Source organism: Mobula birostris, chromosome 20, assembly GCF_030028105.1.
Source record: "Mobula birostris isolate sMobBir1 chromosome 20, sMobBir1.hap1, whole genome shotgun sequence".
Lineage (NCBI taxonomy): Eukaryota > Metazoa > Chordata > Chondrichthyes > Myliobatiformes > Myliobatidae > Mobula > Mobula birostris.
The window spans coordinates 26,992,417-27,019,706 of record NC_092389.1 but is presented as its reverse complement, the minus strand read 5'-3'; the positions used below and the strand labels follow the sequence as shown (position 1 = coordinate 27,019,706).

Below are 27,290 nucleotides of genomic sequence, written 5' to 3'. Positions count from 1 at the left end.
CAGTCCAATGTGCACATAATCACTGGAGTTTATACTGGAGTATTTGGGGGGTGTATCTCTTGCTCATATGCTGGACCCATAGTCTGCATGAAAGCACCCACCATATTCCGAACTTCCCTTGAACGCCATCTCAAACAAACTGGCTCTCTCTCAGGAGTATTAGCCCTTCCTCCTTGGAGCCATTCATCTGCACAAGGCACTTCTTCCAATGGGGACTCTCCTTCCGACAGCATCCTGCCACTTTGCAGCTCCCACCAAAAGACCCCAAACCAGACTACTGTCCTTCAGAAAACTCTTCCCCGCCCCCAGTGCTCTAGAACGTTCTCCTACATCCCACAATCCTGATTGGCTGACTCACATTCCTGAGTTGGACAACATGGGTCCTCAGCTGAGGCCAAAACATACTTTCCAGCATGGCACACTGCTTTTACAGAAAACTGCTAATATAAACTACTTCACAGCATCGCAGTAGAAATATTAACCAGGGCATTGCAGTTACAATAAGCAGTATAAAGTGCACTGGTAAAATTTTAGCATTTCATTGTAGGCAAATCTATTTTTAAGTGTCTCTCATAAGAATGAAAGGACAACATAATTAATAAATGGAATGGGACTGGGTGTCCAGTGAAGCTCCTTGGGATGTGTATATATCATTGAAATTTCAGAGGCAGTACCAGAAGGTAATCAAGAAAGCTAATGGACTCCTGGTCTTCATATTTGGAGGGCTGGAGTACATTATGTTGTATTCCAAACTCTGATTAAACCATATCTGGTGTGATATGGGTGCTATGAATAGCTCATTGGCACTTGTTAAATTGTGATTGGAGCTCAGGTGATGAAAGAAATCTATTGCTACTGATGACTCTGACCCCCACCTTCCCAATTGAACAGTCTGCCAACACTTGCACTTGAAAAATGACTCATTCAAACATACATAACTTCCTTTGGAAATAGTAGTTTCTTTCACCTATGATAAACCTGCAGAGTTTAAAAAAAACATTAATTCTCTTCTGTAGCCTGTTTTCAAGCAATAAAGGAAACCTAGTTTGCCTTTTTGAGGCAAGTAGCAACAATAAAACAGAACATTTGATTTACCTAAAGTGTTTTTAATTCCTTGCAATGACTATGCTGTAATCTGGAATGAGTAGCACATTTCTAACATCATTAATCCTAGTCAGAAGCTAGGTTTGCAGAGAAACCGAATAGATAATTACCTGTGAATTCCCTTAATTGGTGCTTTATGAATATATTTAAAATTTTAGAAATGCAGGCGAAAGCTAATTGTAGTGAGAAAGACAGATACAGTGAGTTTACTCTGTAGTTTGGTTTTAGCCTGATATTGTTTTTGAAAGCTACTTTGAATCCACCTCTGTCTGTTCTTTTTATATTTATTAAATGAATTTTAGCTATTATCAAAGAAGGTTTACAGCCTTGAGTTATGAGGTGAAGCTCTACTCCAGGCTTCAGGTTTAAGCTCCTACATTTGAGTCTTCATTAACACAACACATTTTCATACTACATTGCAGTGGATTCTGCCTCCTCTGCCATTACCTCCAGTTTTCACTACCTGCTGGTGAAAACTGATTTCATGATGATACTTTTGAGCGCCTCAGTATGGACAGGAGGCAGCTAGAATCGAGATTCAAATTGAAAGAAAAGAATGACATAGAATTGGAAGGTTCCAAGCAGATCTAAATCTGTATTGTACAAAACTCAGGCCTAAAATTCCAGTTAAGCTTTGACACTGATTTAACCTGTAATCAGTAATCTGAAATCCGGCATTGCAGGTGGATTGTTGTCTTTGTAGGAAGGAATATGTAGATAAGGTATCTTCAGCGGATCTCATCTGCAGTGTGTTTGGGCAGTGCTGCTGAGTCGGGGAGAGGGAAAACCCTGCATCTGTTCAATGACAGCCCAGTGGAAAGTGCATAACGCTGACGCTGATGGACAAGATTCGATAAGCTATTGTTTTCACGTGCTCTTACACTTCATGGTCAAAAGGAATGTCACATTTATTGCAGGCTCACATATCAATAATGTCATGGCAGGATAAATTAGGGCTAGTGTTTAGGGTGAGAATGAATAGCTACACCATTGGAACTATCATTTCATGTTTAAAAGTACCCTAGAGGAAAGCAAATTGGAGAGTGCCACTTTAGTAACATCTGTGGCGAATTGGAGACATGTCCAATGATTTTCTTTTTATTTTTAGTTATTGTTGTAGGAACGAAGCATTAATTTGTGTACCTTACATACCTAGTAGGTGGCAGAGGTTAGTAGTTAGTATGTGCGCTTTTTGAATAGAGGCAGATTGATATTTCACCATCAACAGCCTCCAAAGCACGTTACCCCCCCAACCCCCCCCCCCCCCAGTTACCATTGTAGATGTAAGGTCCATCTTCCAGAGCGTGAACCTGTGGAACGCATCTAGCCCAGATAGTATCCTTAGATCCTGCACAGATCAGCGAGCAGGTGTACTTGCAGGCATTTTCAATATCTCTTTGCTTCAATCTGAGGTTCCCACCTACTTTTAAAAAGACCTAAGAAAAACAAGGCAACACACTGCCCAGTGATTCTCGGCATCTGCATCTACCATGATTGCTTTGAGAGTCTCATGATGGCTTGCATAAAACTCCCAGACAACTTTAGCCCACTACAATTTTGCCTACTGCCCAAACAGATCTACAGTAGATGCCATCTTGCTGGTTCTGCAATCATCCATGAAGCATCTGGACAGTGGAGACACCTACGTTAGGCTGTTGTTTAATGACTATAGCCCCGCCTCCAAGCAAACTCATCTTCCAAGCTCCTGGAGCTGAGACTCAACAGCTCTTTTTGTGGCTGGATCCTTGGCTTCCTGACCAACAGACTGCAATCAGTGAGGGTAGTCAGCAATGCCTCCACCACGATCATTCTCAACACTGGTGCCTCACAAGGTTGCATTCTTAGCCCTCTCCCCTACCTTCGATACACTCAGAATTGTGACCAGGTTTTCCTCTAACTCCATCTACAAGTTTGCAGATGATACCACAGTAGTGGGACGCATCGCAGCTTGGTATGGCAGCTGCTTCGCCCATGGCTGCAAGAAGCTCCCCTCCACAGACTCAGTGGACACTTCTCGCTGCCTCAGTAATGCAGCCAACACAATCATAGCCCCCTCCACCCTAGGAATTCTTTCTTCTCCTTCCATTGGGCAGACGATACAAAAGCCTGAAAGTACATAGCACAGGCTCAAGGACAGCTCCTATCCTGCTATTATAGGACGGTTCTCTGGTACAATGAAATGGACTCTTGACCTCACAATCTACCTCATTATGACTTACAGGTACAGAGAAAGTGCACACTGTACTACCTCAAAGCACAGTTGTATTAAATTGATCTGTATGGAAGTTATGCAAGAAAGGTTTTTCATTGAACCTCAGGACGGTAATAATAATAAAACAATTTACCACTTTTTGTGATGCACTGGTTTCTTAGGCAATGTATATCACATGCAGAAATGTAATCTCAGATTGTAAAATCATATCTCACATTGATTTAAGTTGCAAATTGTATTTGATCACTTACTGTTCTGCTAAAAGTGACTATTGAGTGGGAGCAACTCAGTCAATGGGAACTCTTTTAGAGCTAATTCGCATGTTATTTGGTGCTATTTATGACAATGCTATTAATTTGATTCCGTAATAAAATACAGGAATATAGAGCATCTCCTTGTTCCTTCCTCACTATATCTCTTAAATTCATCTATGTTTCCAACACATGTTTTGATGTTTGTACACATCTAATGTTTAATGCATTAGCAAGTGTTTTAATTTCAGTGAAAGGAGAAAATAGTTTACTTCAACCAAGATGTAGTAATCATAGATTTGAAATCTGGTTGCAACAACATTTTGGATTGAGTTTTTGATATTTCCATTAGCCATTGCAGAAGTCCTTCCTGACCGTGCTATAATTTTATGGTTTACCCCTTTGGAAGAAAGTCTTTCTTACGACAGTGCACTTTTTCTTCTTAAACTTTGAAGAGGAAAAGGTTCACGGGGCGCCATTGTAGCGTGACGCTATTACAGCTCGGGGCGTTGGACTTAGGAGTTCAATTCCGACGTCACCTGTAAGGAGTCTGTACATCCTCCCTGTGGAATGCTTGGGTTTTCTCTGGTTCTTTGGGTTTCTTCCCACATTCCAAAGGCGTTAGCAGGTTAATTGGTCATTGTAAATTGTCCCATAATTAATTTAGGATTAAATCGGGGGTTGCAGCTCAAAGGACCAGAGGGGCCTGTTCTGCACTATATTTCTAAATAAATAAATAACAATCTCACTTCTGTTACCTTTTGATTCATCTTAATTTGCGCAGTCAGTCCCGATATCATGTCTGATCCAAAGATGAGTTACTGCGCACAGTTCTGCTCCATCACCAGTGCTCCCAATTTCACTAACTGATTTTGACAACAAGTCAGCTTGAATCCTAAAATGCTTTCTCTAGAACATGTTATCTTTATGACATTACAATATTTCTTAGGTGGCCATTTTCCTTAAATAAACTTGACATCACAAAAATTTTGGCTGGTTTCCAATCTAGCCAATCTATATGTTATCATTCCAAAATCAGAGTTATGATTAGGTTTATTATTGCTGACATATGTTGTGATATTTGTTCTTTTGTGGTGACAGTGCAGTACAAGACAAAAATTACTGTGAGTTACGATAAACAAATAGTGCAAAAGAGGAATAGTGAGGTAGTATTCATGGACCATTTAGAAATCTGATGACAGAGGGAAAAAAATTGTTCATAAAACCTTGAGTGCAGATCTTCATACTCCTATACCACTTCCCTGATGATAGTAATGGGAAGACCATGAGACATAGGAGCAGAATTAAGCCATTCAGCCCATCGAGTCTGCTCCGCCATTCCACTATGGTTGATTTATTATCCCTCTCAACTCCATTCTCCTGCCTTCTCCCCATAACCTTCGATTCCCTTGGTAACCAAGAACCTATCGGCCTCCTCTTTAAATACACCCAAATGTCTTGGCCTCCACAGCTGTCTGTGGCAAAAAATTCCACAGATTCATCACCCTATGGCTAAAGAAATTCCTCCTCATCTCTGTTCTAGAAGAGGGTATGTCCCAGATGGTGAGGATCTTTGATGATGGATGCTGCCTTCTTGAGGCACCGCTTTTTGAAAATGCCCTGAGTGGTGGGTAAGCTTCCACCTGTGATGGAGCTCTCTGAGTCTGTTTCAATCCTGTGCATTGCGCCTCCATACGAAGTGGCGTCAAATCTCATTGGCAGTTGCATTATTGTGCTACAAGAAGGGTTCTGCAGAGATGACCTTTCACCTTTAAAACACTATGTCTAACCATGTACTCGTAAAAGCTTTTTTATCAGATGATTCATTCCATAGTTTGTGGCAGAACAGATCAATGCTTCGCCGAGGGTGGAATTTATCATTTTACCCTGACTTTGCTTTAATGCGAGTATCACAGACTTGCACTATCTGCTTCTTCATTATTTGATCTCCATTTGTGAATTTGCTCTATTTATATGACAAATCAATGTTCTGGTTAGCATTTTGAGGCTTAGATTTCATTTAGAGTCATAGAGTCATTGAACACTACAGCACAGAAGCAGGCCCTTCAGCCCATCTTGCCCATGCTGGACTATTTATCTGCCTAGTCCTGGACCAGAGCCCTCCATACCCTTCCTATTCATGTATCTATCCAAATGTCCGGAAAATTTTGGAATTGAACTCACTTCCACCACTGGTAGCTCATTCCACACTCTCATCACCCTCTGAGTGAAGAAATTCACCCTCGTGTTCCTCTTAGCAATTCACCATTCACAGTTAACCCAGTTAACGTAGTTCTGGTATTTCCCAACCTCAGTGGAAAAAGTCTCCTTGCATTTACCCTATCTATGCGAAGAAAAAGCATTTCAGGGTGTATATTGTATACATTTCTCTGACATTAAATTGTATCTTTGAACCTTTGTGCCCCTTATTGTTTTGTATTCCTCTGTCTAATCGCCCCTCATTCTTCTATGCTCTAGGAACAAAGTCCTGGCAACATCCTCGTAAATTTTCTCTGCACTCTTTCAATCTTTACCTATTTTTAAGAATTTACCTAAGAATACTTGGTTTTACTTCCCTGTCCGTCCCATTCCTCCCGTTGTTCATGGTTCTCTGCTCGTGCGTGCACTCATGAACATCTCCCTGCCTCACTTGTATTAATGCAAAAGCACGTGGATATTCCTCCTGAATGACACCTTTTAGCTTTTTCATGTGACTTTATATTGTTAATACGCTGCATGGTTGCCTACTCAATAGGATGTTACAGGGGCAAGATGATATATAGGCATCCATTAGTCTCATGAGACCGTGAATTTTGTGCCTTGGAAGGTTTCCAGGGCACAGGCCTGGGCAAGGTTGTATGGAAGACCAGCAGTTGCCTATGCTGCAAGTTTCCCCTCTCCATGCCACCGATGTTGTCCAAGGGAAGGGCACTAGGGCCGATACAGCTTGGCACCGGTGTTGTCGCAGAGCAATGTGTGGTTAAGTGCCTTGCTCAAGGACACAACACGTTGCCACAGCTGAAGCTCGAACTAACGACCTTCAGATCACTAGACCGATGCCGTAACCACTTGGCCACCCACCAACACAGGGGCAAGATGAAGGCATGTAAGAATGCAAGAACATAAGAAATAGATCTGGAGTAGACCAGATGGACACAGAAGTCTGTTGTGCTATTCATTAAGATCATCTACTTCAACATAGTTTTCCTGTAATATCCCAGCATCCCTTGAGTCCCTTAATAACTAGAAATCAATAAAACTCTGTTTTAAATAAACTGAATGATCAAGATACTACAATCCTCTACAGTAACCAATTCCAAAACTTTTCAAAAGCACTCTCATTTTCCAAAACTTCTTCAGAATACCAACTGAGTCTCAACCCCATCTCTGATCTTTGGCTATTTGGCCACAGCATTTCACTACCCAGTCCAGAAATCTGTCAATCTATATCAGTTTTAGTTCAGTCATAATTGTATAACTATTGGTATCTGGTGAAGCTTCGAGGTTTCTTGCCAAGAATTCAAACTCGACAGACTTGATTGAACTAGAAGTTATTCGTAAATAACACCCTAACTTTTCTGCCAGGAATTGTTTGGTACATGCGCACTTCATTGACTTCTACTGGCTCTTAAGTAGCAACACCTTATGTTTATAGGTCTTGTGTTGGCTTTAACATCTATTGGAAGTCTTTCCATCCCTTATCTCCACATCTTCCTCCAATTTCATCCCTCCTATCTCATATTTCCCTGTTTGGCTTGGAGCCAATTTCCTTTTACCTATTTAGAGCTCTTTGAAGCCTTTAGTTACATTGCAGATATAAGTTGTTGTATTAATGCTGTTGGCAACTCTTGTGAGCAACTGGTTAACTTGACCATCATGATACCTTGTATTTCCACAGATGTGTCAGAGGAGCATTTGAAATTTTCCTGAAAACCTTACTTCACCGAGAAATCGCCATTGTAAGTAATTTTGAAAGTCTTGTGGCACTTTGCTAGCAAAATGACTCCAGAAGCTTTGAAACATGTTGACCAAATGCAGAATTGTCAAGAGTAGAGTTGCTAATTCTGGTTGGACTTGTACTTCAATGTTTCAGGACGTGACCTTCAGTCACTCTTTTGTTATTGGTTGCCTGGAATGTCCATCATCATAGTGCATGCCTTCCACTTTTATTTTCTTCCCTTGTTAATGTTTTCATAATTAAGGAACAAAATTGTTTAAGGAAGATGATGAAACACTTTTTAAAAGAAAATATTCTTTGATTTTAACTTGTTAATCTTTAATTCCTGGATACTATAGGACAGATACAGAGTGTTGGCAGCCCTAGTTAGAGTTGAACATAGTTGAAGGTGATAGTGATAAAACCTGACTGACAGTGTAATTTGAATGAAAAAAAGACCAGTACAGGTATGTTGGATTTGGAAGTTCTCAACTGCCATCGCTTTCTTAGTAATCATGTTCATATGACCTAATTCTGATTTGTGAGAGGAGGATTACTGAGATCTTGCACCATTTGGATAGCCCTTTGAAAGCTTGTAATGACTTGATTCTAGTGCACATTGCATATCCTGTAGACGGCTGAGAATTTTCTCTAGGCTGGTGTATGATGTAGGCAGAGAAAGTTAGTTCCTGCACTGATGGTGTGAGGCACTTGATCAGTAGCTAGTTACCCACACAGGAATGGAGGGGAGCAGTCAGGGTGAATGTAACAATCAACGTTCCCTCTAAATTTAATTTAGAGCGGCACAGACTAATCATTGCACTTGAGCAGGAAATTTTTACACAGCCTGAGAAATGTGCGGCACTTAAAATTTTTTTTTGCAATGTACACATCAAGCAAACAAACCATATTTCACAACACATTAAATGATGTCAGGTAGTCAAAACAACTGACAAGCACAATGGCAAAAGTAAAATATATTGACCAGACGGCTTCGGCGTTCAGTGGGCTGGTGGTTTATTAACAATGAGCTACCAGTATCCATTCTGTGTTTATTGTTACAATTTACAACAAATGTTGTATCTTGCAACATTGACAATGTAAATAGGTTGAAGCTCTAAATGTTTCAAAATAAAGGCTGTGGTACATTTATCATTTAGAAAATTTATGGATTATATTTATTAACACATAATTACAGGGTATTTCACAATTATATTAATATAGATTTTAAATTTATGTTAACATAATTTCAAAATTATATTAGCATGATTTCAAAATTATTAGCATAATTTCAAAAATATATTAACATAATTTCAAAATTCTATTAACATTATAAAATTCCAGTTGTGCGGCGATAAAGGCTACGTGCGCAGGATCATTTCAGTTACTGCACGGTCATGCACCCAAGCAGGCTGGAGGGAACAATGGTTACAACTAAAAAAAATAGATTTTGTATTTATGGAACAAGGCCACTTATCTTTCTTGACGGCCTTCCTACTTTTTGGTTATAGGAAGTGCTATAGCTAGACTTCTTTATTCAAAAGAAAAGCATATAATTATTTTTTTTAGCAACACACAAGACACTGGAGGAACCCAGCAGGCTAGGCAGCAACCACGGAAAGAAGTACAGTCGACGCTTCAGGCCGAAATCCCCCAGCGCGACACGAAGCTTCGACTGTACTTTTTTCCATGGTTGCTGCCTGGCCTGGTGAGTTCCTCCAGCGTTTTGTGTGTGTTGCTTAGATTTTCAGCATCTGCAGATTTTCTCTTGTTTGTGATTTAATTATTTTTTTAATTCTTAAGCCAATTTGAGGATCCTTGAAGTGTAATATTTCCAATGAAGCAACAGAAAGACATGAAAATGTAAATAATCAGCAGGTGACTATAACGGAATCTGTTGGGACCATTACAACTGAGATACTGTTGTGAGGATAATTTATCAAAGTAAGGTCAAGCACTGCAGATGATAAGCACCTTTGCTTCAGTAGTAATTGGAAAAGTAATTGATATGAGACTGCTGTCAACAGAGAAGCATTGGCCAATCAGTTTTGGTACCAGGCAGGAGACCAAAAGCCGTACAAGTGCCGATAATCACCATTACTTCGGGTGACAGGTTAACTGTAGGCACAAGGTCTCGTTTGGTCAGGGTCAGTTCAGCAGCCAGCAAGTGTATCACTACTTCCTGAGTAAACATCACAGGATCATGGCATTACTGCTGTATTACAGACAGACATAGCAAAAGCAAGAAATCAAAGAAATAGGATTGGGAGTTCTTGGGTTAGGTAGCAGGGTCTGCTGAGTCTAAGTCAGAAAGTTAAACACTCCAATTTCAGCTCTGTGACATTGAAATACAAATATATATAGTACTAAATCATGCTAATTCAAGAAGTGTTATCTGTAATAAGATGTAGGTGCAGAACTAGGCCCTTTGTCCCATCAATTCAGCTTTGTCATTCAATAATGGCTGATTTATTTTCCCTCTCAGCCCCATTCTCTTGCCTTCTCCCGATAACCTATGATAGGCTTACTAATCAAAAATCTAGCAACCTCCGCTTTAAATACACCCAATCACTTGACCGCCACAGTTGTTTGTGGCAATGAATTCCACAGATTCACTGTCCTTTGGCTAAAGAACTTCCTCCTCATTTCTGGTCCTATACTTTCCCTTGATTGGAAGTATCCACTCCACATCCACTCTATCCAGGGCTTTCGATATTTGATAGGTTTCAATGAGAACCCCCTCATTCTTTTAAACTCCAGCGAGTACAGGCCCAGAGCCAACAAACCCCCTCATTCTTTTAAACTCCAGCGAGTACAGGCCCAGAGCCAACAAATGCTCCTCATACGCTAACCCTTTCATTCTCAGCTCAGTCTTGTAAACTCCCCTGGACCCTCTCCAATGTTGGCACATCCTTGTCTTCAAAAATGACCATATGATTTTGATATACCAGTTAATATTTATTACAAAAGCTAATTCTCTGGTAGATGTCATACCACCGTGTACAGGTTGATCATTGGCCTATATTACTAGACCAGCCATTGGCACATACTGCCCCAATCATTGCTGCTACATTGTTTTTCCTGATGGCAGGCTGTTGGTCACTGAACATTAGCCTTCGACACTTTCGCTAATAAAAACTAGTCTCTTACTGCAGTATGGGCAGCTGGAATCTATGAGGCTTTTCATTGGTGGGCAAATTCAGCTGTTGGTGATCTAGACTGCTTTGAGGTTCTTTTAATGCTGCTGCACCACTGAATGGCCATATTCGTCTGGTTGAGAAACTAACCCTAAGAAGGAAAGGGGCCTCTGATTCATTCTGTGTCTTGAACTGAGGGGAGAAGGAGGGTTGCTGGTTACACAGAAGCAGCTGCAGCTATAGCTACAGCTGAGAAAAGCCTGCTACAGGCCATTCCTGTGTAAAGTTTTCACTACCTATGCATACTTGTGTTTGTGCATATGACAATAAACTTGCCTTTGAATTTTAACTTTGAGAACAAGCTCCTATCATATTATTAAATTCAAAAGTCTGACTTACTTACATACGTTCATTCCTAGAAGGGTAGCACCGGCTTTCTCTGTTGGTAGAATCTCAGATGGTGACAAGGAGGCATACAGAAGCAAGATAGATCGGCTGGTTGAGTGGTGTCACAACAACAGCCTTTCATTCAATGTCAGCAAGACCAAAGAATTGATTGTTATCTTCAGGAAGAGGAAGTCTGGGGAACACACACCAGTCCTTATTGAGGGGTCAGTAGTGGAAAGAAGGCACAACAGCAACTTTATTTCATTAGGAGTTTGAGGAGATTTGGTATGTCACCAAAGACTCTAGCAAATTTCTACTGATGTACAGTGGAGAGCATTCTAACTGGTTGCATCACCGTCTGGTATGGAGGGGCTACTGCACAGGATTGGAAAAAGCTGCAGAGGGTTGTAAACTCAGCCAGCTCCATCATGGGCACTAGTCTTCATGGAGTTAACCATGGAGGACATCTTCAAAAGGCAATGCCTTAAAAAGGCAGCATCCATCATTAAGGACCACCATCACCCAGGACATGTCCTGTTCCCATTGCTACCTTCAGAGAGAGGGCCGAGGAGCCTGAAGACCTACATTCAATGTTTTAGGGAACAGCTTTTTCCCCTCCACAATTAGATTTCTGAATGGAAAATAAACTCATGCAGTCTACCTCACTTTTTTTTTGCTCTCATTTTGCTTATTTTATTAAAATATTTATTTCTTGTTATAACTTCCAGTGTATTTTATATATTACACTGTACTGCTGCCAGGAAACAACAAATTGCATGACAGTGATAATCAACCTGATTCTGATTCTGAAAGTTATCGGAAGGTTGTTTTGTTGCTGGCATCATCAATAGATACAGGAATCAGACATGACACTCTTCATATGCAACAACGCAACAAGTGCAAGGATTCATGAGAGGGAGGGTCTGTTATCACTATCACTGAGGTTTGCTGACTGGTGTGGTTTGTAGTTTAAAAAAAACAAGAGAGCGGGAGGTCGGGTGTTTATTGATTAGCATGTGCACTGGGATGACAGAAAGCTGTGAATGGGGTTCTAGAAGTGCAGTTTTGTTTTCTGTGAATTCATTTCCCTACCTCAACCTGCTTTCATGCGTAAATGGGACAAGACAATTCTGCAGCAAAATAATCCAAGTGCCAACCAGGGAGCATAAATATGAATGGTAAATGGTTTCAGAAGGGCATGATGAAGAATGGGTTGACTGAAATACTGAAAAATATTAGGTGTAAACTACAAAGTAAAACATCAGACCAAAAAATTATGAGGCTTCAAAATATAGTGTGAGGCTTAATGAATGAGTTGGGTAATTTAACTCATCCAAGCTTGGCCTTGACCCTTCAGTTTCTTAACTGAAACAAAATTGGGGTTGGGGCTGTGTCACAGACCTCCTCTACCTCCTTTGATCAATATGTATCAGGGTGCTAATGCAGGTCTTTAAATCAGTGTAGTAACAGAGAGAATTCTGGATAGTTGGTCTGGAGTTATGTGTTTGAGTTCCGACTTGGCAACTAGGAAATTTAAATTGAAATAGTTAAATAAGCCGGGAATGAAACAAAGGCTGGTTTTGGTAAAATTAATTTTGAAACTGCGGCCGTGTTTAAAAGCTCACCTGGTTCATTACTCCTGTAAGATTCTCGCAAATACTTACAGATGTATTGTGAAGAACGTTCTAACTGGATGCATCACCGTCTGGTATGGGGGGAGGAGCCACTGCACAGGATCGGAAAAAGTTGCAGAAGGCTGTGAACTCAGCCAGCCCCATCTTGGGCACCAGCCTCCCCAGCATTCCGGACAGCTTCAAAAGGCAATGCTCAAAAATGCGGCATCCGCCATTAAGGACCCCCATCGTCCAGGACATGCTCTCTTCTCATTGCTACCATCAAGGGGATAGTACAGGACACACACTCAATATTTTAGGAACTTCTTCCCCTCTTCCATTAGATTTCTGAAAAGACAATGAACTCATGAGCACTACCTTACTATTTTATTCTCTTTTTGCACTACTTATTTAAGTTATTATATATATATATATATATAAATATATACTTGTTTTTATTGTTATTTTTTATTATATAGTTATTTTTATGTATTGCACTGTACTGCTGCCACAAAACAGCAAATTTCATGACATACACTATGCCAGTGATATTAAAACTGATTCTGAAACTGTTCTTCAAGGAAGGAAACCTCCAGACTTCGGAGCCACCAGTGTGGCTCACTGAATCACTCTGAACTGAGAATGCAGGTAGTGATGGACACTAAATTCCGGCATTGCCCATGAGTTCCAGGTCTAGTGAATGAGAGAAAATGTAAATGGAGATACTGCTAATAATACCCTTGGAGCTAATTAGCTTATGCACCCTTTGTAATTTAGCACACAACTGTGTGGTATTGGGGTCTAAACAGAGGACAATTCAACACTGAATTAATTTTCTTGAAAAACTAATTTCAGAATGCCCTTATATGAGACAATTATTTTAAAATGGATTTTCAATGTTCTTTTGTACTGGTTTTCTTTTAACTGTATGTTCTAACAAGCTCTGTAGAATTACCCTATCTAATTTATGTTGTGCACTAGTTGCTATTTTTTGCAGTTCTCTCATAGGGGAAGTGCTGTGCACCCCCACCCCCCCAAAAAAAAAAGAATTTTAACTTAATAACAAAATTGTCACCACTGAGTTGAAAGGTTGATCTTGATAATTTCACTGAGTACTGTTTGTGCTGGCAATTCACTGAGGACCCAGGTTATTGTTAAACTACCTTTCAGCTGGGGCATTATATTGAGGCCCCATTCTTCCTGTACATATATATGGCAATTGTATATAAAATTATATATAAAAACAGGAAGAATGAATCTTACACTATATGTAAGATTCTGCAGCACTGTTTAAAATATTACAGCAGAGCTCTCCCTGTTGTCCTGGCAAAAGTTTATTGTACAGCCTCCATCGTCAGGCCATCTGTTTCTTTGTAGAATGTGGGAACTAGCATTTCATGCATTACATCAGTGAATACATTTCAAAATGCTCTTCGCTCTCTGGGATGGTTCATTATTGCCTCTTCTCCAAATGAGTTGCTATTGAAGCCTTTCTTCCACAAGTGTAAAGCAGTGAGATGAGCCCTGACATCCTATTCTGTATTTTGAGTTTTTCAAGTTGCGGGATGGTGTTGCTAAATAATGGAACACATAACAACCATGCAATTATCAAACCTTCTCAAGCTTGACCAGTAACACCAATTGCTGTGATATTTTTCCCCTATATCAGTTGTCTGTGGGTAAAAATAAGAATAGGATGGTGTCCTGTCCAGTCCTGATGAAGGGTCTCGGCCTGAAACACAGACTGTATATTTCCCTCCAGTCCCAGCCTGACCTGCTGAGCTTTTCTGGAATCTCAGAATCTCATGTGTCTGGGATTATAATATTTCCAGGTTTCCTTGTTGAGCAAAGGGCCATGATGTCTGGAACACAATCCCAGGAATTTCCACAAACCTTTCAATCCAGTGAATGTCTTGCTGTGATATATGAACTAAAAGTGAAACCTTTTAACTTGCTTCACTCTCTGCTGTGGTGCTGAACTTTGGATATTCCTCTGTGCAGCTCTTGGGGTGACAATTCTCAGTACATAGAGCAAAATAGAAAGAACTCTATAGTACAACCACTTCCATTTCCCCACTGGGCAGAAAGGTATACAATGGAGAGGTTAAATTTAAATAATATGCATGTCTCCAATTAGCTTTGTGCATACCAATTGCAATAAATGTACAGGAAAGGCAGAATTCTTCATTAAAATATTTTAGCCCAACTCCCTCAATGAAGCCACGAGTTTGATTTAAATTTAGCAGTTTTTGCACTTGGTTCCCTAACTGCTTCCCACTAGAAGCATCTGGTTCTAGCCTTGGAATATTGCTTGCAGGAACTAAATTATTATGAGATTAGTCATTTATTTCTGTTCTGATTTCCATGGATTAACAGCCTCTGTACAGGAATCCCATGACCCCAAGTCTAATGCAGCAGTCTCTTGTGTACCCCCATATCAAATTCTCCTGGCGAATCCAAGTACTGTATACCACAACCATCAGTTTTCCTTCATATTTTTCATTCTAGATACAGGTTTTATGGAAATGGGTCACAAAGTTGCAGGGTTTAAAACCATTTTTTAAAAACTTATCCTCCCAGCCCCAAGTCCAAGGATGGTTGATGTCATTGAGAAACCAAGTACCTCAGGCACAGAAATTTCAAATTGAAAATGTTGTAATTAGGCTAGGCAGCAAAAGTGGAATAAGCAAAACAATGAATATTTCAATTAAAAGCCCATTTGGCAAAGGCAATGTACATTGGGGAAGGGATGATGTGGAAGAGAAGGCCTGTGATTATGTAGGAGCAATTAAAAAGATGCTGGTATGATGATGTGGAGCTGGTATTGTGACAGGTAAAGATATGAGACAATACAGACAATACAGGAGGAGCTGTAAATAGTAACATGGATTAATTACCAGCACCTGTTGCCCAAATAAATGAGAATAGCAGCTAATGACAAACTCAGGAGTGAGTCTAAAAGACTGAAGTGCCTGATGTTAATATTCTGTTTGCACATTGATTTCAAAAATAGATTCCACGGAATAAATACTTTGAGCTTCAGTCTTCATTTCAGTGGTTTACTTGGAGATTCAGCATTTAACAAATACACTATTCACTTCAAAGCGGTGTATGTTATATTTAGGAATTATGAGACACAACTGCTTTCTAAAGGAATTATTAATTTCCAAGGAGCTAAAGTTGACTGGTTCATTTGTTGTGATTGAATTCTATAACTCTGGTTCATGTATTCTAACTTTTGCCAATGGATGTTGCTTTGATGTATGAGTTCTTTAAGCAAACTGTTCAGCTTGCATGAAGTGTTTAACAGGTTCCAATGAAATGGGATGCATGTAGATCATCATTTGCTAGTGAAGTGACTTGCCTCAATGGATCGCTTGTTAGACCTGGTCTGCAGTAATGCTAGTGCTACTGTTGCTGAATTCCATCTCCACCAGTGCCACTGGGTCCTGCTGCTCTTTCTCCACTGTACCCACCTTTCACTTGCCTCTCATGCCACCCACCTCCAAAATCTCATCCTCCTCTTACTCTTCTGAGCCCTCATTTTGCCACTTCCTCACCTCCCCGAGCCTTCTGCTCCACTGTCCTCCTTTGATCCCGCCCGTGAGCACAGCTCTAACCCTGGCAGTGTCATCACCATTCCCTCTCTTGAGGCAGTACAGTCTGACGTCAGCAGATGCTTCACCTTTGTCCCCCTGCACCCTCACCTCAATATGTTCCAAGCCCACCATAATGTTGACTCTTCAATACAGTAAATAAAATCTAGCTCGGATCCTAGTGAGATGGTCCCCAAAGAGTACGATTCCTTGAGAAGTCTGTCAGGGTCTTGGTTTAATTTGGTTAATTTAGGCAGTGGACAAACAGTCCTTGGATAGTCTATCTGGGGAGAAAATTGGGCATCAGAGAACGACATGGTCGTTTCTTCATTCTGTTAATCAACTATTTAGTAGCCTCCAAAGAAAACATCTCTGGAGACAAGTCTTGCCACTTTTATATGGACATTGGAAATTTTCCAGTGTGTTGCTGATGGAGTTTTTTTTTGTTTGCCTGAATAAACATAAACAGAAGCTTGCAGTTGAAGTCCAACTGACACTCAGTCTTCCCAAATGGATTTGGCTCAAATTTTTTTCAGATCAAATATTTCTAGTTTTACAATCAATGCAAATCATAAAGCAATAAATGCTAACAACAGGAATTCTGCAGATGCTGGAAGTTCAAGCAACACACATCAAAGTTGCTGATGAACGCAGCAGGCCAGGCAGCATCTGTAGGAAGAGGTACAGTCGACGTTTCAGGCCGAGACCCTTCGTCAGGACTAACTGAAGGAAGAGTGAGTAAGGGATTTGAAAGTTGGAGGGGGAGGGGGAGGGGGAGGGGGAGATCTAAAATGATAGGAGAAGACAAGAGGGGGAGGGATAGAGCCAAGAGCTGGACAGGTGCTAGGCAAAGGGGATATGAGAGGATCATGGGACAGGAGGCCCAGGGAGAAAGAAAGAGGGGGGGGGAACCAGTGGATGGACAAGGGGTATAGTGAGAGGGACATAGGGAGAAAAAGGAGAGTGAGAGAAAGAATGTGTGTATAAAAATAAATAACAGATGGGGTACGAGGGGGAGGTGGGGCATTAGCGGAAGTTAGAGAAGTCGATGGGAACGTGATGTGCCAGGAGATAAGTGCCCTCCCCCCCCCCCCCCCCGATCGCTCCCTACACAACTCCCTTGTCCATTCGTCCCCCCCATCCCTCCCCACTGATCTCCCTCCTGGCACTTATCCGTGTAAGCGGAACAAGTGCTACACATGCCCTTACACTTCCTCCCTTACCACCATTCAGGGCCCCAGACAGTCCTTCCAGGTGAGGCAACACTTCACCTGTGAGTCGGCTGGGGTGATATACTGCGTCCGGTGCTCCCGATGTGGCCTTTTATATATTGGCGAGACCCGACGCAGACTGGGAGACCGCTTTGCTGAACATCTACGCTCTGTCCGCCAGAGAAAGCAGGATCTCCCAGTGGCCACACATTTTAATTCCACATCCCATTCCCATTCTGATATGTCTATCCACGGCCTCCTCTGCTGTAAAGATGAAGCCACACTCAGGTTGGAGGAACAACACCTTATATTCCGTCTGGGTTAGCCTCCAACCTGATGGCATGAACATCGACTTCTCTAACTTCCGCTAATGCCCCACCTCCCCCTCGTACCCCATCTGTTACTTATTTTTATACACACATTTTTTCTCTCTCTCCTTTTTCTCCCTCTGTCCCTCTGAATATACCCCTTGCCCATCCTCTGGGTCCCCCCCCCCACCTCCTTGTCTTTCTTCCCGGACCTCCTGTCCCATGATCCTCTCGTATCCCCTTTTGCCTATCACCTGTCCAGCTCTTGGCTCCATCCCTCCCCCTCCTGTCTTCTCCTATCATTTTGGATCTCCCCCTCCCCCTCCAACTTTCAAATCCCTTACTCACTCTTCCTTCAGTTAGTCCTGATGAAGGGTCTCGGCCTGAAACGTCGACTGTACCTCTTCCTAGAGATGCTGCCTGGCCTGCTGCGTTCACCAGCAACTTTGATGTGTGTTGTAAGCAATAACTGCTGATAATTTGAATTAAAAGAGCAGGTGCTGTAAAAACTCAGTAGGTCAGGCAACATCGGTGGAAATTGCGTTCATGTTTCAGGTTCTATAAGAAACTTTTTGCTACATTTGGAATGGCTGTTCTTCTTTATTTTTTTGTTCATTGTTGACCCCATGATCCCGATAAAGGGAAGATTATGGGGCTTTAATTTATCTCTCTTCAGGTATGAAGTATTTGGAGCTCTGATCATCAGTCGTAAAGGCTCTGATATGGAGAATGGTTCCATGCTTGCGGACTGTTTATTAAAAGGATTTGCAGTAAAAGTGATCATTGTTGTGAATGTGTAGGATTAGCTGTTTAACATTAACTGCAGAACATTTTTAAAAAGATTTTTAAAAACTCCCTAATGTAGCATTTGCATTGGCAGTGACCACCTTCAACAAAAGAGTGCCTAACCACCAGTCCCTGACGTTCAGTAACCTTACCATTCTTTGCAGCCTCATCAACAACATTCTCGGACTCACTGTTGACCTGTGATCTCTCGCAGGCAGAAGGGCAAAGTTCTTTTTGTAGAATACTTCTGACCCGTTTTCAAAGATTCAATATTACACACCAGGTGTTAGAGAACCCTAGCACTGACAGCTTCTCCTCCAAGCCGCTCACCATCCTGAGTTTTAAATATATCGCTAGCCCTTAATTGAGTTCAATTTAAATGGTGGAACTCTCTGGAAAAAGTAACGTGTGACCACCTTCATCAGAAGGATTGTCGTGACATGAGTGTGGCTCACAATGGTGGATGATAAATACTGGCCTTGTGGGTATCTGCAGGTGTCTAAAGGTGAAAAACTTGTTAAAATAATGCATTAGTCCTCTCTCCTCCAATGGCTCCCACAACGTAGTCACCACTGCCTTGATGACACTTCCTAGATTTTTGGGATTTCTGGAAGCATGTCTTGCATACAAAGATGGATTATAGAACTACTGGAATGAAAATACTGTGAGTAAAGAAATGATGGGAAAAAACCCATTCAAAGAAAGTAATTATTAACAACTGTGATGCTGCACAATAACTGGATTGCAGGGATATCTCATAGGGATTTATGGATGAACCTTCGGTCAGTACTTTCAGTGTTAATGATACAGATCTTCTTTCGTTTGGTAGTAATTCTGTTAAGTGCCTTAGAACGCTTTATTAATAGTTCCATGCAAAGGCAATTTTTTTGTTGTTGATAAATATGTTGGGGTGATGAGCCACGGATTTGATTCATGTACTTGTTTGGACTGTGTATTCAAACAGCTGAAAGCAATCTTCATGTGTTAGTTAGGGGCCAATTATTTCTTGAAGACCATTAACTTCTGAGAACTGTATTTAGGGCAAGACCAATATTAAGTGTCTTAACACCTTACAATGAGCAGAAATGAAGCCTGTGGTGAGAAAAGATGGTGAATAGTGTCTTAGTCTATATCCCTCAGGGTTCATAGCAAGGTCACAAAGCTCTAGCCAATGCAAATAGATCTAGGCTGCTATCACAAGGTTATTCATTCCAAGAGGAAGCGTGCCACTTTGTAGTTGCTGAGCCCTCATTGTAGACTGTTCCGTTTTCCATACTTGGTTTGTAATATTGAATCTTTGAAAGTGGGTCAGAAGTGTTCAACAAAAATAATTTTAGTTCAGAATATTTCTGCAACTTAGATCATGGTTAAAAAGTTAGCTTTATTTGTCACATAGAGTTTAGAACATTATAGCACAGTACAGACCCTTTGGCACATGATGTTGTGCTGATCTTTTAACCTATTCCACGATCAATCTAACCCTTCCCTCCTGGTTTTTCTATCATCCATGTACTGTACATTGAAATGTCAAACCATCCGGTGAAATGTGTTGGTTTAGCCTCAAATCAAATCAGCGAGGATCGTGCTGGGCAGCCCACAAGTGTCACCATGCTTCTGGCACCAACATAGCATGCCCACAACTTATTAACCCTTTGAAACGTGAGAGGGCACTGGAGGAAGCCCACGTGGTCACGAAGAGAACATATGTTCCTTACAGGCAGCAGCTGGAATTCAACCACGGCCGATGATTGCTGGTGCTGTAAAGTAATGTTCTAACCACTATGTTACCATGCCACCCCTTAACCTGAACACTTTAAAAGACTTCAGTTTTTATTTAAACCTCAAGTAATTTGATTAAAGTCTTAAAATTTTAAAAGGATGACAAGTTTAGATGAGGTCTAACTACTGTATACTCAGCGTCATCTCAGAAAAGCAGTTCTCTTGATTGGCAACTATTGTATCACCATAAACATTCACTCTTCTACCAACAATACACCTTGTCTATAATGTGTACCATCTATTAAATGTATTGCAGTTAATCATCAAGGTGCCCTGATAGAACCATCTCACTCTCAAAAAAAAACTGATCTCAAAACATGATATCACAACTGGCAGGTTCCCCTCCAAGTCCAATGCTTTGTGGAAAATTATTGCTATTTCTGCTTTAAATTAAAGAATTCTCTACCCTACGTGGTGTCTTCACTAGAAAGACTGCAGTGTTTTAATGTGATGGCTACCAAATACCTTCTCAAAGGTAGTTGAGAATGGACAAGAAATCCTGAGCTTGCCAGCATTTCTTCCAGCCTAAATTGAATAATGAAAGGAAATATTAGACCACTCTGAGATCTCAATGCCATGATCTACCAAATGACCATGAGGTATTTTGTGTACTTGCCTGTGACCAGAATATTGAAATGCTATACATAATCTGTTACATTGGCGTGCAGCTCTTTTGTCTTTGAAGCATGAGCTTGAATCTGTGCTGTGAAAGAAATTTGATGCAGTCTGGGCCTCATTCCCAGTGGGTGTGATGACAGCAAGAAGCTATCTAGAGTTCAATATAATATTGGCACTTCGTGGTTGCCATGGCCACAAAGATGGGAGGTGTGGGAAATGGAATTGTCACTTCAATAAAAGGTGTTGTGAACTTGGAACAGAAATGGAGCTTTACCCGTGCATATAAACTGCAATATCCAACCAAGTATATCATTTAAAAACAGCATCGCATGCAAGTATGCATGGTGCCTTGGGATATAAACATTAAAAATAATCTGCAATAACTAAGTTTCTGTGTAAAAGCCAAGATTTTGGAAACCGCTTGAGGCAGGTGGGAGACTGTTGCTTTGGCAGAGCTATTCACACATTTGCAATAATGTATTGTTGAAAATGGACACAAGTATTTGGAGGTCATGCAGTGTTTTTAATATTACCTGAAAACAACCTAATGTCTACCTCCTGTTCTTGCCTGGTGCCTTCTGTAGGCTTGCTCGTCATTTCCTGTCTCCATTGTGTGAGATACCACCAGGGCATATCCAGTCAGAGTTGACAATTAAGAAACAAGGGCATTAGAAGGAATTATTAAGGCCACAGATTATCTTTCCTTCTAGTTTACAGAGGAACAGTATCTGGTATCCATTTGGCTTTTGCATGTGATGACATGGTTGAAAACTTGCTCACTCAAAAATATTGACTAAACTGGACCCTCCCTTTTAGCTGTTGGCTGACCACACCAAAATCTGTGCACGTTAAGTTTGGAAAATGGTCTTCCTCTCCTGTTGTTGGATTGGTTGTCATCTAGTTGGTTTAGGGAGGCGTGTGAGGCATTAGAGAATGAATGGATGGTGATCAGGTTGGCTGGTGTATTTTGGAGAGAGGGGTTTGGGGAGGCTGACATCATTATTTTTTTAGAAGGACATTCTGCTGAAGGACAACCAGCTGAAGGTCCAAAGGGTTTGCTTCCCAGACCTCGTGATGTCTTCATCAATTATGTACTTGCCATTTTGGAGCTGGTCTGAATGGAAGTTTGAGAGACCATGTCACGTGAGGAGTTGGTACAGGAACTGAAGATGTGCAAAAGTTGATATCTTTGGACAGGAAACAAGAAAGGCAGGTTGGAAAGGGATTCTGTAAGGTGATGGACATACTGAAGAATGCATTTTGTGTACATATGGTTTACCATTTGTCCATTCAGTTCTTGCAAGTAATGGAGCATGTTAAATTGCTTGTACTGCTAACCTTAGAGCAGAAACTGTGCAGCATATCAGGCTTGTATATTGAATTTTTTAAAAAAATTTGAATCTATCTGGCATCTTACAAAACCTCTTGACTTGCTAAAGTGTCTGTATTATTTTTAATCATAGTTGTACAACAAGGAGTGTAATAGACAATGGGAATAACCAAGTCCTACAAGCAGCAATGCTGGTGGTGTAGCGGCATCAGCACTAGACTTTAAGGCAAATGGTCCCGGGTTCAAATATGGCTTTCCATCTATGCTGGGTTGAGTGTCGAGCTCATAAGTTGACTTTGTAAAAAAAAAAACAGACAAATGCTAAGGAAATGGCAAAGACTGCTGCCCAATGTGCCGCAAGGCATGAGAAGGAACAATACCAATATCATTTCTTGGCAAGGCCAATGGGACCTTGTTTAACACCATTGTATAGCAATTCTAGTGTACCTTGGAGAGGCACAAAAGCGTGGGAAAACAATTGTTTTAGTCATTGTCTCAACAACTTAAAGTTCTTTGTCACTCAGTAAAGGTTAGTGGGGCCCTTGCAATCATTGGATAAGTAAATTATAAGCAAAGAAAGTTATGGATCAGTATTTTAATCCACTCCATCTGTAGCAGGGGTGGGTGGGGAGCAGACAGTGATGGCCAGGATCTGGCGGCGTTTCGGAAGGTATGTAGTGGGGCTTTGAGTGGCGACCCAGGAAACCAGACAGAAATTGTTTCTCACTCGTGTTTCTCTGCATAAGAGATGGATAGAGCTCTTAAAGATAGTGGAATCCATGGTTATGGGGATAAGGCAGGAACTGGATACTGATAATGGATGATCAGCCATGATCACAGTGAATGGCGGTGCTGGCTCGAAGGGCCGAATGGCCTACTCCTGCACCTATTCTCTATTGTCTATTGTCTCGTAGAATCAAACACTTTTCAATTGCAAGGTGGTGGAAAAGAGAATATTCTGCAATCAAATGTCCAAGTCTGCAAAATGGATTCAACAGCTTTCAACAGCATTGTTTAATGAAGATGTCTGCATACTGACATGCCGTCTGTGTCTAGGTTTAAACTGAAGACGAATAATACCTGGGAAAAAGAGCAATCATCCTAGAGCAGAAAGTTCACTGTCATGTTTAACATTTGTAAATTCTAGAGCTTTGTGTTATTTCTGCTGAAGAATTTGGTTCAAAGCTACTCAAAGTTGTACCACTCAAGACATTGAGGAGTGGTACAACTTGGGAGACAACACTGTGAAAAGGGATTTCTGATTATTACTGTGATGTTATGATGTCCACTAACGAGGCTTTTATATAAGACCATAAGACAAAGGAGCAGAAGTCAGCCATTCGGCCCATCGAGTCTGCTCCGCCATTTTATCATGAGCTGATCCATTCTCCCATTTAGTCCCACTCCCCTGCCTTCTCACCATAACCTTTGATGCCCTGGCTACTCAGATACCTATCAATCTCTGTGGCCTCCACTGCTGCCCGTGGCAACAAATTCCATAGATTCACCACCCTCTGACTAAAAAAATTTCTTCGCATTTCTGTTCTGAATGGGCACTCCTCAATCCTTAAGTCATGCCCTCTCATACTAGACTCCCCCATCATGGAAACAACTTTGCCACATCCACTCTGTCCATGCCTTTCAACATTCAAAATGTTTCTGTGAGGTCTCCCCTCATTCTTCTAAACTCCAAGGAATACAGTCCAAGAGCGAAGAAACGTTCCTCATATGTTAACCCTCTCATTCCCGGAACCATTCTAGTGAACCTTCTCTGTACCCTCTTCAATGTCAGCACATCCTTTCTTAAATAAGGAGACCAAAACTGCCCACAGTACTCCAAGTGAGGTCTCACCAGCGCCTTATAGAGCCTCAACATCACATCCCTGCTTCTATACTCTACTTGTCTCGAAATGAATGCCAACATTGCATTCTCCTTCTTCACCACCGACTCAACCTCGAGGTTAACCTTAAGGGTATCCTGTACGAGGACTCCCAAGTCCCATTGCATCTCAGAACTTTGAATTATTTCCCAATTTAAATAATAGTCTGCCCGTTTATTTCTTCTGCCAAAGTGCATAACCATTCACCTTCCAACATTGTATTTCATTTGCCACTTCTTTGCCCATTCTTCCAATCTATCCAAGTCCCTCTGTAGACTCTGTTTCCTCAGCACTAGCGGCCCCTCCACCCATTTTCGTATCACCAGCAAACTTTGCCACAAAGCCATCTATTCCATAATCCAAATCGTTGATGTACAATGTGAGTTTCAGGCACTTGACTAGGAAAGATATGGGCTTCATTCCTTTTAACATTCAGCACTGTTACTATGACCAAATTCTGGATAAGGAATTCAACTGGACTAGCTTAGTTTTTCTGAGTGTTACTATGACAATGCACAAGTCCGTATTGGGATAGATCAATCCCAGTTTGCCTGGTTGGGTGCAACTAACTCAAGGATTTCAACAGTCTGCCTGATTGACACTCCTGTCACCAAGCTGCCTCTGAAGTCTGCTAACTTCTAGTATCAAAACCTCATTTCCAGTTATAACTTTGCGAACTTTGCTTGTATTTGCATCCACAATTTGGGCAGCTGCTTTTGTATGAATTGGCTGTCATTTGAAATGTCAATAAATGAGCAAGGAAACCACATGAATAAGCTTAGTTAGTTCTGACACTGAAGTCTTAATTTAGCGTTTATGTTAATACAGTGGATTTTGGTTAATTGGGACACATCGGGGCCAGTACATTTTGGCTCAATTAAACGGTTGCCCCAATTAGCTAAAGTTTCATGGAAGTAGTTAAAAAGGTTTAAAAATACAAGCTACCGTTTAACAAGGAGTCCTCATGAAGGGTGTCAGCCGGAAATGTCAACTGTCTTCCATAGATACTGCCTGTCCTCTGAGCTCCTCCAGCATTTTGAGTGTGGCACTTTGGATTTCTAGCACCTGCAGATATTCTCGTGTTTGCGAAACTACCATTTAACTGAGTAACAAATTGTGCATTTAAATGAAATACAGAACAAATTAGAACACTATCAATACTACTACGGTACTATACAACTGTGAATTAATTCCTAATAGTTATCGACAGGGAAATACATCTAGTGTACGCTGGAGCGTTCTTTTGATTAACTGTAAATGAACAAAATCAGTGCAGACACCTAGTGTAGATAATGGACTAACTTCATACAATGTTATCAACGATTTCATCCTCCATATCTTCATTTTCATTGTAACATTCAAGATGATTGTTGATACCTTCAAATTCCTAACTTGTTGAAGTAGTGAAATTGTTTAATTTTCACTCCTGTTCGTTTCTAGCATCTCCAAGCCTGAATGCTTGAAACCGCAGTGAACAAAACGGTTCTGAATTGTCTTACGGCTTATTCTCGCCAAATATCAGTGACAAAAATCGCTGCTTTTTAAACACAAGCACACACTGTTTAAAAACTGTTCACTGTAAACAGTTAGTGATGTGGATACTATAGAGAGAGTGCAGAGGAGATTTACAAGGATGTTGCCTGGATTGGAGGGCGTATCTTATGAGAATAGGTTGAGTGTACTCGGCCTTTTCTCCTTGGAGTGATGGAGGATGAGAGGTGACCTGATAGAGGTGTACAAGATGATGAGAGGCATTGATCGTGTGGATAGTCAGAGACACTTTCCCAGGGCAGAAATGGCTGACATGAGGGGCATAGTTTTAAGGGACATGGAAGTAGGTACTGAGGGGATGTCGGGGTAAGTGGTGGGTGCGTGGAATGCACTGCTGGCAGTGGTGGTGGATGCAGGTACAATAGGGTCTTTTGAGAGCCTCTTAGATAGGTACGTGGAGCTTAGAAAAATAGAGGGCTATATGCTGAGGAAATTCTAGGCAGTTTCTAGAGTAGGTTACACGGTCGGCACAACATTGTGGGCCAAAGGGCCTGTAGTGTGCTGTAGATTTCTATGTTCTATGTTCTAAACATGGTGTAGTGTCTAACAGCCACACAAATGCACATGACCAACACTAGTTAGAAAATCTTCAGCAGCAGTCTCCTGCCCCAGTTAGGTGGTATAGTGTCCCAAACAAACAAAGGGAATCCTGGCTACTTACTGGATTAGTTTTTGTTCTTTAAGGGATGGTTATAGAGGCATCAAACACTGCAGCACAGAATCAGGCCCTTTGGCCCAACTGGCCCATACCGAACCATTAATTTACCTAGTGCCATTGACCTACATGCATAGAATCATAATTGTCCCAAACAAGTGGCTGATCCAATTAACCGATGGCCCAATTAACTGGAATCCACTGTATTTCCCACTTTGAGTCTATCTGAATGGGCTGTATCACGTCTTGATCTTCATACCCTTTGTTTAAAAAAATTACTGGGCATCAATGTATTTTGTTCCAATAGCTTTGTCCATAGGCCTTCACCAAATTGAAGTAATTTTGGATAATATTCTGCTCTCTGCTGCTATATTTCAGTTAGAACTCTCAATTATTCATTTTAATGTACAGACTACACAATGACATATGCCTTGGTACTATCAGCTATTGATTCATACAGTGCATTAAACTAGATAAACATTGACCAAACTGAAGTGTAAACATTTAATGATGTGAACATTTCTCAGTCTAAAGCATAAATTGTAGATTCAGTTATTCCACCTTGTTTTTTTCTTTGTTCCCAGTAGAAAATGTTACAGGTATTTGTCATGTTAGGCAGTATCTGTATAGCAACAAGCAGAAATAATTCGTCAAGTCAGTGACACTTGGCCTTGTGTAATCTTTATAATGTAGAAACAGTGCATACTTATTTAGGTTGGGATGGCAAGTTACGCTCTTTCAAGCATATCGATGAGCCAGCCATTCTAATATTTTCACTGTTTCATGCACATCTCTCCAACAAATCCTAAAATTACATTTTCAGATATGGAATAATCTTTATAATAATAGTTATCCGTTAGTCTCATGAGACCATGGATTTGCACCTTGGAAGGTTTCCAGGGCGCAGGCCTGGGCAAGGTTGAATGGAAGACCAG

General features: G+C 41.0%; 1 protein-coding gene across 7 annotated transcripts in view; it reads left to right on the top strand.

Annotated features, from left to right (window-relative positions):
* Positions 1-27,290, top strand: part of pknox2 (pbx/knotted 1 homeobox 2) — a 522,498-nt gene that overhangs the window by 71,109 nt on the left and 424,099 nt on the right. For all 7 annotated transcript variants that reach the window (XM_072238378.1, XM_072238384.1, XM_072238383.1 and 4 more), the window contains exon 2: positions 7,466-7,526. The gene's annotated coding sequence lies outside the window, so the exon portion shown is untranslated. The remainder of the gene's footprint in view (positions 1-7,465; positions 7,527-27,290) is intronic.